This window comes from Oncorhynchus clarkii, chromosome 29 (assembly GCF_045791955.1).
Source record: "Oncorhynchus clarkii lewisi isolate Uvic-CL-2024 chromosome 29, UVic_Ocla_1.0, whole genome shotgun sequence".
NCBI classification, from domain to species: Eukaryota; Metazoa; Chordata; class Actinopteri; order Salmoniformes; family Salmonidae; genus Oncorhynchus; species Oncorhynchus clarkii.
In genome coordinates this window covers 30,545,627-30,561,635 of record NC_092175.1, presented here as the reverse complement: position 1 = coordinate 30,561,635, position 16,009 = coordinate 30,545,627, and the positions used below count along the sequence as shown (strand labels likewise).

Sequence of the window (16,009 nt, the reverse complement as noted above, 5' to 3'; positions counted from 1 at the left end):
TAGGAGACGTAGGTTAAGGTTAGGAAACATTTTAGGGTTGGGGTTAGCTAAAATGCCAAAATGATCCCTAACGCGACTCAAAAATATCTAGCTACAACCACGCCTGCCCTGAGAACAGTGTTGGTTTCCACTAATGTGATTTTGCTAAATGGCATCCATCCATCAGAGTCTAGTTAAGCTTCCACCACCATCAACAAAACACCAAATGATGGAATTTCTCACTGAAGAATGATGTCGCGTCCCTCCAATAGAGTTCCAGACACTTGTAGAATCTATGCGAAGACACATTGAAGTTGTTCTGGTGGTGGCCCAACGCCCTATTAAGACACTTTGTTGGTGTTTCCGTAAATTCTAGTTGTACCTATAGATGTAGGATCTTAATTTGAGCCAGTTTGCTACAGCAGGAAAATAATCCTGGAGCGGCTTGAAATGTGAATTATTATTGATTATAAATATGGACATTTTTATAGGGGTTTATAGATTTTTCGTAAGGGAAAATCAAGTCTGAAATATCTAAGTGGAAATTACAAACTACAGAAGCCTTTTTCAACCTTAACCTTAAACATTTTAAATTTCCTGCATTGCAAGAAAGTTATCCTGCAACAAGGTGATCAAATTAAGATCCTGCATATGTACCTCCGTCTAGGGGACAACTACAGTCCACTATGGTTATATTCCACCACAAGACTGGCAGGGTCCACGAACTGTAAAACAAACAGTCAACACATTTATGCAGCATGATATTGAGACCATTTGAAATGCAACCTGATATTGTGGAACTATTACCAACTGAGTGTTAATCAATAAAGGTCTAATTCGTGTCATGAGAACTGCAACTGTAACTGCATATTATGTTTCTGTTACGCCTTGATAGCATTTGAACATTTTAAGTGTAATAGACAGATTAAAGTAATAACTAGCAAAATAAGAAAGAGGAAAATATTTTAGTCATTCAGACATGAGAGTGTTAGAAAAAAAAATATGGAAATATAATCCAACCTTCCTCCTCTCTCTCGCTGAGCTGGTTTGGTCTGTCAAACAAAAGAACAACTCTGTCTGCCTCTCTCCCTCTCTGCCTCCTCCCCCAGAGCTGCTGCCTTCATTAACATGTACCCTCCCAGCCAATGGACTGAGCAGGGCGGATGACATCATGGGCTAGGAAACAGTAAGCGGCCAGTGAAGAATCCAGCCTGCCAAACAAGACTGAGTTTGGGGTCAGGAACCGGTCTGACAAGAGAATGGCAGTCCTGCACGTAAACTGTCAATAGGACTGTATATTTGAGGATGCACCTACCAGAACACTGGTTCCAAAGTCGACACACCGAACAAGAGAATGTCAAGACATATTTCAGGTAATCCCTTGTCTGTGTTTGCAATAGAGGATGTGGATGGCAGAGGGAGGGGGGTTCTGTGGGGGGTGCTTTGTAGCCTTCTTTCTCTTCCTCCCTGCATTCTGCCCTGCTGGAGAGAAGGAGGAGGGGGGGCGGCAGCTGTGTTGATCTACCTATCACTGTGAGAGGGAGAGAGAGAGAGAGATTGGATGCCTGCATCAGTGGATTGGTTTTAAATGTCGTTACTGGCCAGCTCAATGTTATCAACCCCCGTCCCCTCCATCCTTCCCTGGATTTTATGGACCCCCTGTGTTTCACAAAAAGCATCTTTGTTGATGTGAGAGTCTGAATCATTGGCGTTTGTCAGGGCCGTGTGTGTATGTGTGTGTGTATGTGCGTGTGGGCGCGAGCCAGCCCTGTAGCAGAGCAGCAGCTGCAGTGGTAACACAGTAACAAAAAGAGGCAATGCTATTTTGGGTGGTGAGGTGTGAGACGGATGGCGGATGGATCTGGGGTGTAGATGCTGGGGATGGATGGATCTGGGGTGTAGATGCTGGGGATGGATGGATCTGGGGTGTAGATGCTGGGGATGGATGGATCTGGGGTGTAGATGCTGGGGATGGATGGGGAGTGATGGATCTGGGGTGTAGATGCTGGGGATAGATGGGGAGTGATGGATCTGGGGTGTAGATGCGGGGGATGGATGGATAGTGATGGATCTGGGGTGTAGATGCTGGGGATGGATGGGGAGTGATGGATCTGGGGTGTAGATGCTGGGAATGGATGGGGAGTGATGGATCTGGGGTGTAGATGCTGGGAATGGATGGGGAGTGATGGATCTGGGGTGTAGATGCTGGGAATGGATGGGGAGTGATGGATGGTTATTATGTGCACAGGGACAGCCCTTTGTTATCAATGGGATGCTGCCTCTGGACCCACTTTATTTAGGGAGGTTTTTAAAGAAATGATAGATGTTGTTTCTCTCTCCACATTCAGACACAGAGAGCAGTGGCTCGTTCTGTCTCCTGGTTTAAACATGGATGTGTGGAGCGCTTTCATGGCCGTCCTGCCAGCTGGGAGATATACAGCGTCTGGTCACCTGACTGAGATGGGGATGGGGGCGGGGAGGGAGTGTGGGTGGGGGCTGCTTCTGTGGGAGCTGAGTTATCCTGCCTCAGCCTCACTGAGGGAGGGGTATTGGGTCGGTCAGTCATCCAACCATTCTATCCATCACACTGGGCTACTGTTCATTTACACGCTGGCGTCAGAGTAGGATAGAGTAGGGCTGAGAGGACGAGTGAGAGATTCCACCTCTTCCTAGTAGCACAGTCATCCCCATGTTTGTGTGAAGCACAGCCTTCTGGGAAACCTGTTCCCTGTAGGAGAAGAATGCTGGGACGGTGTCTGGGTGATGGCGGAGCTGGGAAGAGGAGGATGTGGGAATGGAGGAGGAGTGATAGAGTGGGGGAAGGTGTTGTTCCCTGTGTGTGTGGGATGTGGTGTGTGTGTGCGTGTGTGTGTTGAGCTGTGGTGTTGATACAGACATCAGGAGTGTTATATCTATTAATATCCACCCATCTAGCCCAACACCTGCTCCATCTCTCTCAACTCTTCACTCACAACGATGACACAGAACTAAAACAGCCTCTAGCCCTTACATTTCCTCATTGTTGAAATTTTCTATCAGCATGGCCCATAAAACTAGGAACCACTTTAGCTATTGAGAGGATCCTGTGTGTGTGAAAGGTGCAAGGACTCTCATTGCATAGAAACATAGATCCAGCTCCCCATTCTAATTCCTTTCTATTTTATTTTAATCTGTCAATGTAGAGCCATAGAAACATTGTGATTATAACAGCAGTTTATTGACAGTATTATCTAGTCTAGTGGAATTGAAGACCTGTTATATCATAACGGTCCTCAGGTTGTTGCTGGGTGACAGACAGACAGACAGACAGACAGACAGACAGACAGACAGACAGACAGACAGACAGACAGACAGACAGACAGACAGACAGACAGACAGTGTTTTTGACATGTAGCAGAGGGAGGAAAGACAGGAAGAGATGCTGTGTGTAATAGTCCTTCAGAGAATATGTGTTTATTGTCTGTCTGGAGTCACAGTGTCTGATCCAAGATCAGAAGTTGGCTCTGTCACATCGTTCACTGTGTTGGCAGTCTGGAACACTGGGCCTTACAGGACACATGCATTATCTATGGATGCACCAGCTCTCTCTCTGCTCATCCACATAGACGTATGAGATTAGGGTTTTACTCCCACCTGCCTGACTATAATGGGCATTATTGAAAAGAACTCAAGGTTAAAGGGCTGTGAGTATGAAAAATGAGCTACGCTGAACCCTTGATTACCATACAATACCTGTAGGCAATATATTCATGGATTTGTACCCTATGTTCTGACTGATTATAGAGTTGCCTGTTAAGACCCACTGGCTCTATCTAGTAAGTCAGTGCTTTCTATTCCACCCTAGTCCTGAAGCCATGGCTAATCATTTTCTGTTGGACTGGTGTAGATCTGGATAATCAAGACCACCGCTTTCCTCATCCAAACAGTGGTGAGGGTGTGTGCGTATGCGCGCGCGCGTTGGTGTGTGTGTGTGTGTGTGTGACAGTGAGTGTGAGGTGGGGGCGTAATAATTGATGAGTAGAACTGAGAGGGGTGCTGCTGAGGCTTATCCCCACAGGAGGGAGGCCGTGTAGAGGGGGGCTTGATAAGGAAATGGATGGATGACCAGACCGAGGAGAGGAGAGGAGAGGGTACAGTAGAGGAGGAGAGGGTACAGTAGAGGAGGAGAGAGGACTGTAGGGGATAAGAGAGGACAGTAGAGGAGAAGAGAGAGGAGAGGAGAGAAGACATTAGAGGAGAGGAGACGACAGGAGAGGCGAGAGAACAGTATGAGAGCGAGGACAGTGGAGGAGAGGACAGTAGAGGAGATGAGAGGACAGTAGAGGAGAGGAGAGAGGACAGTAGATGAGACGAGAGTGGAGGAGAATAGAGGACAGTAGAGGAGAGGACAGTGGAGGAGAGGAGAGAGGACCGTGGAGGAGAGAGGACGAGAGAGGAGAGGAGAGGAGAGAGGGCAGTAGAGGAGAATAGAGGACTGTAGTCGAGAGAGGAGAGGACAGTAGAGGAGAGGAGAAGAGGAGAAAGGAGACAACAGTAGAGCAGAAAGACAATAGAGGAGAGAGGACAGTAGAGGAGAGGAAAGAGGGCAGTAGAGGAGAATAGAGGACTGTAGTCGAGAGAGGAGAGGAGAGGAGAGGAGACAGTAGAGTAGAGGATAGTAGAGGAAAGGAGAGGACAGTAGAGTTGAGGAGAGGAGAGTAGAGAAGAGGGCAGTAGAGGAGAGGAGAGAAGACAGTAGAGTAGAGGATAGTAGAGGAGAGGACAGTAGAGTAGAGAAGAGGGCAATAGAGGAGAGGATAGGAGAGGAGAGGATAGTAGAGGAGAGGATAGTAGAGAGGACAGTAAAGAAGAGTAGAGGAGAGGACAGTAGAGTAGAGAAGAGGGCAGTACAGGAGAGGATAGTAGAGGAGAGGATAGTAGAGGAGAGGAGAGGAGAGAGGACAGTAGAGTAGAGAAGAGGGCAGGAGAGTATAGTAGAGGAGAGGAGAGGACAGTTGAGTAGAGAAGAGGGCAGTAGAGTAGAGGAGAGAAGATAGTAGAGTAGAGGATAGTAGAGGAAAGGAGAGGACAGTAGAGCAGAGAAGAGGATAGTAGAGTAGAGGAGAATACAGTAGAGTAGAGAAGAGGGCAGTAGAGGAGAGGATAGTAGAGGAGAGGATAGGAGAGGAGAGGAGAGAGGACAGTAAAGAAGAGTAGAGGAGAGGACAGTAGAGTAGAGAAGAGGGCAGGAGAGGATAGTAGAGGAGAGGAGAGGACAGTAGAGTAGAGAAGAGGGCAGTAGAGTAGAGGATAGTAGAGGAGAGGAGAGGACAGTAGAGTAGAGAAGAGGGCAGTAGAGAAGAGGATAGTAGAGGAGAGGAGAGGATAGTAGAGTAGAGGAGAGGATAGTAGAGGAGAGGAGAGGATAGTAGAGGAGAGGATAGTCGAGGAGAGGAGAGGATAGTAGAGGAGAGGAGAGGATAGGATAGTAGAGGAGAGGATAGTAGAGGAGAGGAGAGGACAGTAGAGAAGAGGATAGTAGAGGACAGGAGAGGATAGTAGAGGAGAGGAGAGGATAGTAGAGGAGAGGAGAGGATAGTAGAGGAGAGGAGAGGATAGTAGAGGAGAGGAGAGGATAGTCGAGGAGAGGAGAGGATAGTAGAGGAGAGGAGAGGATAGGATAGTAGAGGAGAGGATAGTAGAGGAGAGGAGAGGACAGTAGAGAAGAGGATAGTAGAGGACAGGAGAGGATAGTAGAGGAGAGGATAGTAGAGGAGAGGATAGTAGAGGAGAGGAGAGGAGAGGATAGTAGAGGAGAGGATAGGATAGTAGAGGAGAGGATAGGATAGTAGAGGAGAGGATAGGATAGTAGAGGATAGGATAGTAGAGGAGAGGATAGGATAGTAGAGGAGAGGAGAGGATAGTAGAGGAGAGGATAGTAGAGGAGAGGATAGTAGAGGAGAGGAGAGGACAGTAGAGAAGAGGATAGTAGAGGAGAGGAGAGGACAGTAGAGAAGAGGATAGTAGAGGAGAGGAGAGGATAGTAGAGGAGAGGAGAGGATAGTAGAGGAGAGGATAGGATAGTAGAGAAGAGGATAGTAGAGGAGAGGAGAGGATAGTAGAGGAGAGGAGAGGACAGTAGAGAAGAGGATAGTAGAGGAGAGGACAGTAGAGAAGAGGATAGTAGAGGAGAGGAGAGGATAGTAGAGGAGAGGAGAGGGCAGTAGAGAAGAGGGCAGTAGAGGAGAGGATAGCAGAGGAGAGGAGAGGACAGGAGCGTAGAGAAGAGAGCAGGAGAGTAGAGAAGAGGGCAGTAGAGTAGAGGATAGTAGAGGAGAGGGCAGGAGAGTAGAGAAGAGGGCAGTAGAGGAGAGGATAGTAGAGGATAGTAGAGTAGAGGAGAGGAGAGGAGAGGAGAGGAGAGGAGACAGTAGAGTAGAGGATAGTAGAGGAAAGGAGAGGACAGTAGAGTAGAGGACAGTAGTGTAGAGAAGAGGGCAGTAGAGGAGAGGACAGTAGAGGACAGGATAGTAGAGGAGGGGATAGTAGAGGAGAGGAGCGGAGAGGAGAGAGGACAGTAGAGGAGAGTAGAGTAGAGGATAGTAGAGGAGAGGACAGTAGAGTAGAGAAGAGGGCAGTAGAGGAGAGGATAGGAGAGGAGAGGAGAGGACAGTAGAGAAGAGGATAGTAGAGGAGAGGAGAGGATAGTAGAGGAGAGGAGAGGAGAGGAGAGGATAGTAGAGGAGAGGATAGTAGAGGAGAGGATAGTAGAGGAGAGGAGGGGACAGTAGAGAAGAGGATAGTAGAGGAGAGGAGAGGATAGTAGAGGAGAGGAGAGGAGAGGACAGTAGAGAAGAGGATAGTAGAGGAGAGGACAGTAGAGAAGAGGATAGTAGAGGAGAGGAGAGGATAGTAGAGGAGAGGAGAGGACAGTAGAGAAGAGGATAGTAGAGGAGAGGAGAGGATAGTAGAGGAGAGGAGAGGGCAGTAGAGAAGAGGGCAGTAGAGGAGAGGATAGCAGAGGAGAGGAGAGGACAGGAGCGTAGAGAAGAGAGCAGGAGAGTAGAGAAGAGGGCAGTAGAGTAGAGGATAGTAGAGGAGAGGGCAGTAGAGTAGAGAAGAGGGCAGTAGAGGAGAGGATAGTAGAGGATAGTAGAGTAGAGGAGAGGAGAGGAGAGGAGAGGAGAGGAGAGGAGAGGAGAGGAGAGGAGACAGTAGAGTAGAGGATAGTAGAGGAAAGGAGAGGACAGTAGAGTAGAGGACAGTAGTGTAGAGAAGAGGGCAGTAGAGGAGAGGACAGTAGAGGACAGGATAGTAGAGGAGGGGATAGTAGAGGAGAGGAGCGGAGAGGAGAGAGGACAGTAGAGGAGAGTAGAGTAGAAGATAGTAGAGGAGAGGACAGTAGAGTAGAGAAGAGGGCAGTAGAGGAGAGGATAGGAGAGGAGAGGACAGTAGAGTAGAGAAGAGGGCAGTAGAGGAGAGGAGAGGACAGTAGAGAAGTGGATAGTAGAGGAGAGGAGAGGATAGTAGAGGAGAGGATAGTAGAGGAGAGGAGAGGATAGTAGAGGAGAGGAGAGGACAGTAGAGAAGAGGATAGTAGAGGAGAGGAGAGGACAGTAGAGAAGAGGATAGTAGAGGAGAGGAGAGGATAGTAGAGGAGAGGACAGTAGAGAAGAGGATAGTAGAGGATAGTAGAGGAGAGGAGAGGACAGTAGAGAAGAGGGCAGTAGAGTAGAGGATAGTAGAGGAGAGGGCAGTAGAGTAGAGAAGAGGGCAGTAGAGGAGAGGATAGTAGAGGATAGTAGAGTAGAGGAGAGGAGAGGAGAGGAGAGGAGAGGAGAGGAGAGGAGAGGAGAGGAGAGGAGACAGTAGAGTAGAGGATAGTAGAGGAAAGGAGAGGACAGTAGAGTAGAGGACAGTAGTGTAGAGAAGAGGGCAGTAGAGGAGAGGACAGTAGAGGACAGGATAGTAGAGGAGGGGATAGTAGAGGAGAGGAGCGGAGAGGAGAGAGGACAGTAGAGGAGAGTAGAGTAGAAGATAGTAGAGGAGAGGACAGTAGAGTAGAGAAGAGGGCAGTAGAGGAGAGGATAGGAGAGGAGAGGACAGTAGAGTAGAGAAGAGGGCAGTAGAGGAGAGGAGAGGACAGTAGAGAAGTGGATAGTAGAGGAGAGGAGAGGATAGTAGAGGAGAGGATAGTAGAGGAGAGGAGAGGATAGTAGAGGAGAGGAGAGGACAGTAGAGAAGAGGATAGTAGAGGAGAGGAGAGGACAGTAGAGAAGAGGATAGTAGAGGAGAGGAGAGGATAGTAGAGGAGAGGACAGTAGAGAAGAGGATAGTAGAGGATAGTAGAGGAGAGGAGAGGACAGTAGAGTAGAGAAGAGGGCAGTAGAGAAGAGGGCAGTAGAGGAGATGATAGCAGAGGAGAGGAGAGGACAGGAGAGTAGAGAAGAGGGCAGTAGAGGAGAGTAGAGAAGAGGGCAGTAGAGTAGAGGATAGTAGAGGAGAGGGCAGTAGAGTAGAGAAGAGGGCAGTAGAGGATAGTAGAGGATAGGAGAGGAGAGGAGAGTAGAGGAGAGGAGACAGTAGAGTAGAGGATAGTAGAGGAAAGGAGAGGACAGTAGAGGAGAGTAGAGTAGAGGATAGTAGAGGAGAGGACAGTAGAGTAGAGAAGAGGGCAGTAGAGGAGAGGATAGGAGAGGAGAGGAGAGGACAGTAGAGAAGAGGATAGTAGAGGAGAGGAGAGGATAGTAGAGGAGAGGAGAGGAGAGGAGAGGATAGTAGAGGAGAGGATAGTAGAGGAGAGGATAGTAGAGGAGAGGAGAGGACAGTAGAGAAGAGGATAGTAGAGGAGAGGAGAGGATAGTAGAGGAGAGGAGAGGACAGTAGAGAAGAGGATAGTAGAGGAGAGGACAGTAGAGAAGAGGATAGTAGAGGAGAGGAGAGGATAGTAGAGGAGAGGAGAGGACAGTAGAGAAGAGGATAGTAGAGGAGAGGATAGTAGAGGAGAGGAGAGGGCAGTAGAGAAGAGGGCAGTAGAGGAGAGGATAGCAGAGGAGAGGAGAGGACAGGAGCGTAGAGAAGAGAGCAGGAGAGTAGAGAAGAGGGCAGTAGAGTAGAGGATAGTAGAGGAGAGGGCAGTAGAGTAGAGAAGAGGGCAGTAGAGGAGAGTATAGTAGAGGATAGTAGAGTAGAGGAGAGGAGAGGAGAGGAGAGGAGACAGTAGAGTAGAGGATAGTAGAGGAAAGGAGAGGACAGTAGAGTAGAGGACAGTAGTGTAGAGAAGAGGGCAGTAGAGGAGAGGACAGTAGAGGACAGGATAGTAGAGGAGGGGATAGTAGAGGAGAGGAGCGGAGAGGAGAGAGGACAGTAGAGGAGAGTAGAGTAGAGGATAGTAGAGGAGAGGACAGTAGAGTAGAGAAGAGGGCAGTAGAGGAGAGGATAGGAGAGGAGAGGACAGTAGAGTAGAGAAGAGGGCAGTAGAGGAGAGGAGAGGACAGTAGAGAAGTGGATAGGAGAGGAGAGGATAGTAGAGGAGAGGATAGTAGAGGAGAGGAGAGGATAGTAGAGGAGAGGAGAGGACAGTAGAGAAGAGGATAGTAGAGGAGAGGAGAGGACAGTAGAGAAGAGGATAGTAGAGGAGAGGAGAGGATAGTAGAGGAGAGGAGAGGACAGTAGAGAAGAGGATAGTAGAGGATAGTAGAGGAGAGGAGAGGACAGTAGAGTAGAGAAGAGGGCAGTAGAGAAGAGGGCAGTAGAGGAGATGATAGCAGAGGAGAGGAGAGGACAGGAGAGTAGAGAAGAGGGCAGTAGAGGAGAGTAGAGAAGAGGGCAGTAGAGGAGAGTAGAGAAGAGGGCAGTAGAGTAGAGGATAGTAGAGGAGAGGGCAGTAGAGTAGAGAAGAGGGCAGTAGAGGATAGTAGAGGATAGGAGAGGAGAGGAGAGTAGAGGAGAGGAGACAGTAGAGTAGAGGATAGTAGAGGAAAGGAGAGGACAGTAGAGTAGAGGACAGTAGTGTAGAGAAGAGGGCAGTAGAGGAGAGGACAGTAGAGGACAGGATAGTAGAGGAGGTGATAGTAGAGGAGAGGAGCGGAGAGGAGAGAGGACAGTAGAGGAGAGTATAGGACAGTAGAGGATAGTAGAGGAGAGGACAGTAGAGTAGAGAAGAGGGCAGTAGAGGAGAGGATAGGAGAGGAGAGGACAGTAGAGTAGAGAAGAGGGCAGTAGAGGAGAGGAGAGAAGACAGTAGAGTAGAGGATAGTAGAGTAGAAGATAGTAGAGGAAAGGAGAGGACAGTAGAGTAGAGGATAGTAGAAGAGAGGAGAGGACAGTAGAGAAGAGGGCAGTAGAGGAGAGGAGAGAAGACAGTACAGTAGAGGATAGTAGAGTAGAAGATAGTAGAGGAGAGGACAGTAGAGGAGAGAAGAGGGCAGTAGATGAGAGGAGAGAAGACAGTAGAGTAGAGGATAGTAGAGTAGAAGATAGTAGAGGAAAGGAGAGGACAGTAGAGTAGAGAAGAGGGCAGTAGAGGAGAGAAGACAGTAGAGTAGAGGATAGTAGAGTAGAAGATAGTAGAGGAAAGGAGAGGACAGTAGAGAAGAGGAGAGAAGACAGTAGAGTAGAGGATAGTAGAGGAGAGGATAGTAGAGTAGAAGATAGTAGAGGAAAGGAGAGGACAGTAGAGAAGAGGAGAGAAGACAGTAGAGTAGAGGATAGTAGAGGAGAGGATAGTAGAGTAGAGGAGAGGATAGGTAGAGGAAAGGAGAGGACAGTAGAGTAGAGAAGAGGGCAGTAGAGGAGAGGAGAGAAGATAGTAGAGTAGAGGATAGTAGAGGAGAGGATAGTAGAGGAAAGGAGAGGGCAGTAGAGGAAAGGAGAGGGCAGTAGAGGAAAGGAGAGGACAGTAGAGTAGAGGAGAGGATAGGTAGAGGAAAGGAGAGGATAGGTAGAGGAAAGGAGAGGACAGTAGAGTAGAGGAGAGGATAGGTAGAGGAAAGGAGAGGACAGTAGAGTAGAGAAGAGGGCAGTAGAGGAAAGGAGAGGACAGTAGAGTAGAGGAGAGGACAGTAGAGTAGAGGAGAGGATAGGTAGAGGAAAGGAGAGGACAGTAGAGTAGAGAAGAGGGCAGTAGAGGAGAGGAGAGAAGACAGTAGAGGAGAGGAGTCCACTGACTGTCAATGCTTTGTGCTCAAACCCAGCTCAGTACTCACTGAGCAGCAGTAACAATCTCCACCCAAATAAACATAACATCTCCTGACAACAGACTATCAAGGCCCACTGTTGCAGCTGAATACAAAGGTCCACTCTCTGACTCAGGTTGCAACACCTGGGATTGGATAAGGAGGTTGCAGGACACCTGTGGTTAAGCTCATGGGGGCAAAAGAAAGGAGACTGGCTTTTCACAACACTTCCAGCATGTAGTTCCATGGGTCTCACCCTCATTGACACCTCACACCTTCAGGCCTGACTGTCCACATTAACCACATACTGTTTGCTCCTCATGTGTCACAGCTGTTTCAGTAGCCCCTCGCTGCAACCATCACATAGACAACACATAGAACATATACAAACTAGTGGTCAGTTATTTAAAAATATATATATATTTCGCCTTTATTTAACCAGGTAGGCCAGTTGAGAACAAGTTCTCATTTAAAACTGCGACCTTGCCAAGATGAAGCAAAGCAGTGCGAGACAAACAGAAGAGTTACAAATGGGATAAACAAACGTACAGTCAATAACACAATAGAGAAATCTATATACAGTGTGTGTAAATCTAGTAAGATTAGGGAGGTAAGGCAATAAATAGGCCATAGTGGCAAAATAATTACAATTTAGCATTAACACTGGAGTGATAGATGTGCAGAAGAGGATGTGTAAGTAAAGATACTGGGATGCAAAGGAGAAAAAAAATAACAATATGGGGATGAGGTAGTTGGGCGGGCTATTTACAGATGGGCTGTGTACAGGTGCAATGATCGGTAAGCTGCTCTGCCAGTTGATGCTTAAAGTTAGTGAGGGAGATATAAGTCTCCAGCTTCAGTGATTTTTGCAATTTGTTCCAGTCATTTGCAGCAGAGAACGGGAAGGAAAGGCAGCCAAAGGGGGAGTTGGCTTTGGGGATGACCAGTGAAATATATCTGCTGGAGCACGTGCTACAGGTGGGTGTTGCTATGGTGACCAGTAAGCTGAGATAAGGTGGGGCTTTACCTAGCAAAGACTTATAGATGACCTGGAGCAAGTGAGTTTGGCAACGAATAGGTAGCGAGGGCCAGCCAACGAGAGCATACAGGTCGCAGTGGTGGGTAGTATACAGGGCTTTGGTGACAGAATGGATGGCACTGTGATAGACTACATCCAACTTGCTAAATAGAGTGTTGGAGGCTATTTTGTAAATGACATCGCCAAAGTCAAGAATCGGTAGGATAGTCAGTTTTACGAGGGTATGGTTGGCAGCATAAGTGAAGGAGGCTTTGTTGCAAAATAGGAAGCCGATTCTAGATTTAACTTTGGATTGGAGATGCTTAATGTGTGTCTGGAAGGAGAGTTTACAATCTAACCAGACACCTAGGTCAGAACCGTCCAGAGTACTGATGCTGGACGGGCTATCGGGTGCGGGCAGTGATCGGTTGAAGAGCATGCATTTAGTTTTACTTGCATTTAAGAGTGGTTGGAGGCCACGGAAGGAGTGTTGTATGGCATTGAAGCTCGTCTGGATGTTTGTTAACATAGTGTCCAAAGAAGGGCCAGAAGTATGCAGAATGGTGTCGTCTGCGTAGAGGTTGATCAGAGAATCACCAGCAGCAAGAGCGACATCATTGATGTATACAGAGAAGAGAGTCGTCCTGAGAATTGAACCCTGTGGCACCCCCATAGAGACTGCCAGAGGTCCGGACAACAGACCCTCCTATTTGACACACTGAACTCTATCTGAGAAGTAGTTGGTGAACCAGGCGATGCAGTCATTTGAGAATCCAAGGCTGTTGAGTTTGCCCATAAGTATGCGGCGATTGACAGAGTCGAAAGCCTTGGCCAGGTCGATGAAGACGGCTGCACAGTACTGCGTTTTATCGATGGCAGTTATGATATTGTTTAGGACCTTGAGCGTGGCTGAGGTGCACCCATGACCAGCTCTGAAACCAGATTGCATAGCGGAGAAGGTACAGTGGGATTCAAAATGGTCGGTGATCTGTTTGTTAACTTGGCTTTTGAAGACTTTAGAAAGGCAGTGTAGGATAGATATTGGTCTGTAACAGTTTGGGTCTAGAGTGTCTCCCCCTTTGAAGAGGGGGATGATGGTGGCAGCTTTCCAATCTTTGAGGATCTCAGACAATATGTAAGAGAGGTAGAACAGGCTAGTAATAGGGGTTGCAACAATTGCTGCAAATAATTTTAGAAAGAGAGGGTCCAGATTGTCTAGCCCAGCTGATTTGTAGGGGTCCAGATTTTGCAGCTCTTTCAGAACATCAGCTATCTGGATTTGGGTGAAGGAGATGTGGGGGAGACTTGGGCGGGTTGCTGTGGGGGGTGCAGTGCTGTTGACCGGGGTAGGGGTTGCCAGGTGGAAAGCATGGCCAGCCGTAGAAAAATGCATTTTGAAATTCTCAATTATTGTAGATTTATCAATGGTGACAGTGTTTCCTAGCCTCAGTGCCACGGGTAGCTGGGAGGTGGTGCTCTTATTCTCCATGGACTTTACAGTGTCCCAGAACTTTTTGTGCTACAGGATGCAAATTTCTGTTTGTGAAAGCTAGCCTTTGTTTTCCTAACTACCTGTGTATATTGGTTTCTAACTTCCCTGAGAAGTTATATATCGCGGGGGCTATTCGATGCTAATGCAGTACACCACAGGATGTTTTTGTGCTGGTCAAGGGCAGTCAAGTCTGCAGTGAAACAAGGGCTATATCTGTTCTTAGTTCTACATTTTTTAAATTTTAAATTGGGCATGCTTATTTAAGATGGTGAGGAAAGCACTTTTAAAGAATAACCAAGCATCCTCTACTGATGGAATGAGGTCAATATCCTTCCAGGATACCCTAGCCAGGTCAATTAGAAAGGCCTGCTCGCTGAAGTGTTTTAGGGAGCGCTTGACAGTGATGAGGGGTGGTCGATTGACCGCGGACCCATTACGGACGCAGGCAATGAGGCAGTGATCCTGGTTGAAGACAGCAGAGGTGTATTTAGAGGACAGGTTGGTCAGGATGATATCTATTAGGGTGCCCGTGTTTACGGATTTAGGGTTGTACCTGGTAGGTTCCTTGATCATTTGTGTGAGATTGAGGGCATCTAGCTTAGATTGTAGGACATTGGGGTGTTAAGCATATCCCAGTTTAGGTCACCTAACAGTACGAACACCTAAAATAAATGAGGGGCAATTAATTCACATATGGTGTCCAGGACACAGTTGGGGGCTGAGGGGGGTCTATAACAAGCGGCAACAGTTAGAGACTTATTTCTGGAAAGGTGGATTTTTAAAAGTCATAGTTTCTGTCTCTTAATATGAGTGAAATAAGAGATGAGATCAGAATAAAAGCTGTGTGTACAGTATATTAGCTTGCGGTAGTATATTCATAAACATACAAAGGCTTGTCCCAGCTAGCCAACAGGTTAGTTGTGGCCTGGCTGCTTGTCCAGTCAGTCACTGCTGTTTGTGTTGACTGTGTGTGCTGTACTACCTCAGGAGAGGTCAGGATGGGGGTTGGTTGGTGTGTGTAACCCAACGCATGGGGCTTATCTTACATCACCTCAGCCAACTCCTAACAAAAGCTCCAGAAGACCAAGCGCCTTGTCTCTGCCTGCAGCTTGTCAGCTGGCCACCAGAAATGTGATATTACATACAGATAGACCTCCATTCGTCTACTTAGGATAGTAATGTTGCATGGTCTTAGAACACTTTGGGCTCTATTTGAACAAACCTGAAACAATGGTCAAACTATGTGCAGGAGGTAGCGTTATAGGTTCAGTAGTGTGTTAGAAATATTTTTGCTATTGACACTGTCACAGTTATCATCGCACTTGCTGCCTGCCGTTGATGAATAAACACTTTGTGGATGTGTCGAGGCTTGGCCCCTCACTGGCCAATCAGAACGAGCTCCATGGCGAAAGACGTGGTTACGTCAAGCTGTGTATTTACAATCTTTTATGTATTGCCTTGGAATCAATTCCAATGTTAGTCTGTTATAATTTGTTAAATGGCTTACATAAACTAAATAACAAAATGTAGACCTATCTTTGCTAAATACTTTAACCATTTGCAGTCCAAATTGTTCTAAATAATTGCATGGCTTTAATAGTTTTCACACTGTTTTATAGGGGCTAGCCTACTGCAAATTGCATTATGGCTGAGCATGGACATGCCAAAAATGGTCAATAAGCAATATTAAATGGACTATTGATAAAGCCTAAAAAGAGAACAAATAATTCAAATCAAATTCTAACCAAAACGAAACAGCAACTTGTTTTAAATAGGAAATGTCACACTTACAGGCAACATAAGTTCTCCTCATGGCCATGTAATATTAAATCAACACAGACTATGGAGGGGTTTACGCACATCCAAACTTTTCACAGTAGTTGGACGAAGATCCAATTTCAAGAGAAAGGGAGAATGTCCAACCACCGTTATACTGCTCCCCAATAGGCCTAGGGTTTCTGAGCATAATCAGAACCATTTTACAGATCAGATCGCGTTCACACATCTCCAGAAGTAGCATTGCTAGAGCGCCACGGACGTTGTCACCATAAAACCAGGGAGGTGAATCATTCTAATCAGATTGGTTGTAATAATATTTTACCTAAAGCAAGCAATCAGCTTTTTTAAAACAACAACAATAAATGTATGTATGTAAAATGTAATGATATCATGAATAAGGATAAAAAGACAGTCATTGCTGTTGAACCAGCCTTCATTATAGTAGGCTTAAGGCAGGGCTTGGGTTTTTAACATATGAAACAGAAAACAAGCCATTTTTACAGGTTATTAGGGTCACCAGTATTCACTAAGGTTCTCATCTATTGTTTCATGATGGGCATGGACCCATTGCTTACATCATGGAGG

General features: G+C 47.0%; 1 protein-coding gene across 2 annotated transcripts in view; it reads left to right on the top strand.

Moving 5' to 3' along the window:
- Window positions 1-1,131: 1,131 nt before the first annotated feature.
- The window catches only part of LOC139387956 (serine/threonine-protein kinase PAK 3), a 110,089-nt gene continuing 95,211 nt past the window's right edge, over window positions 1,132-16,009 (top strand). Inside the window, exon 1 of one of the 2 annotated variants that reach the window (XM_071134358.1) lies at window positions 1,132-1,352. The gene's annotated coding sequence lies outside the window, so the exon portion shown is untranslated. The remainder of the gene's footprint in view (window positions 1,353-16,009) is intronic. The other variant, XM_071134359.1, reaches the window with a different exon arrangement.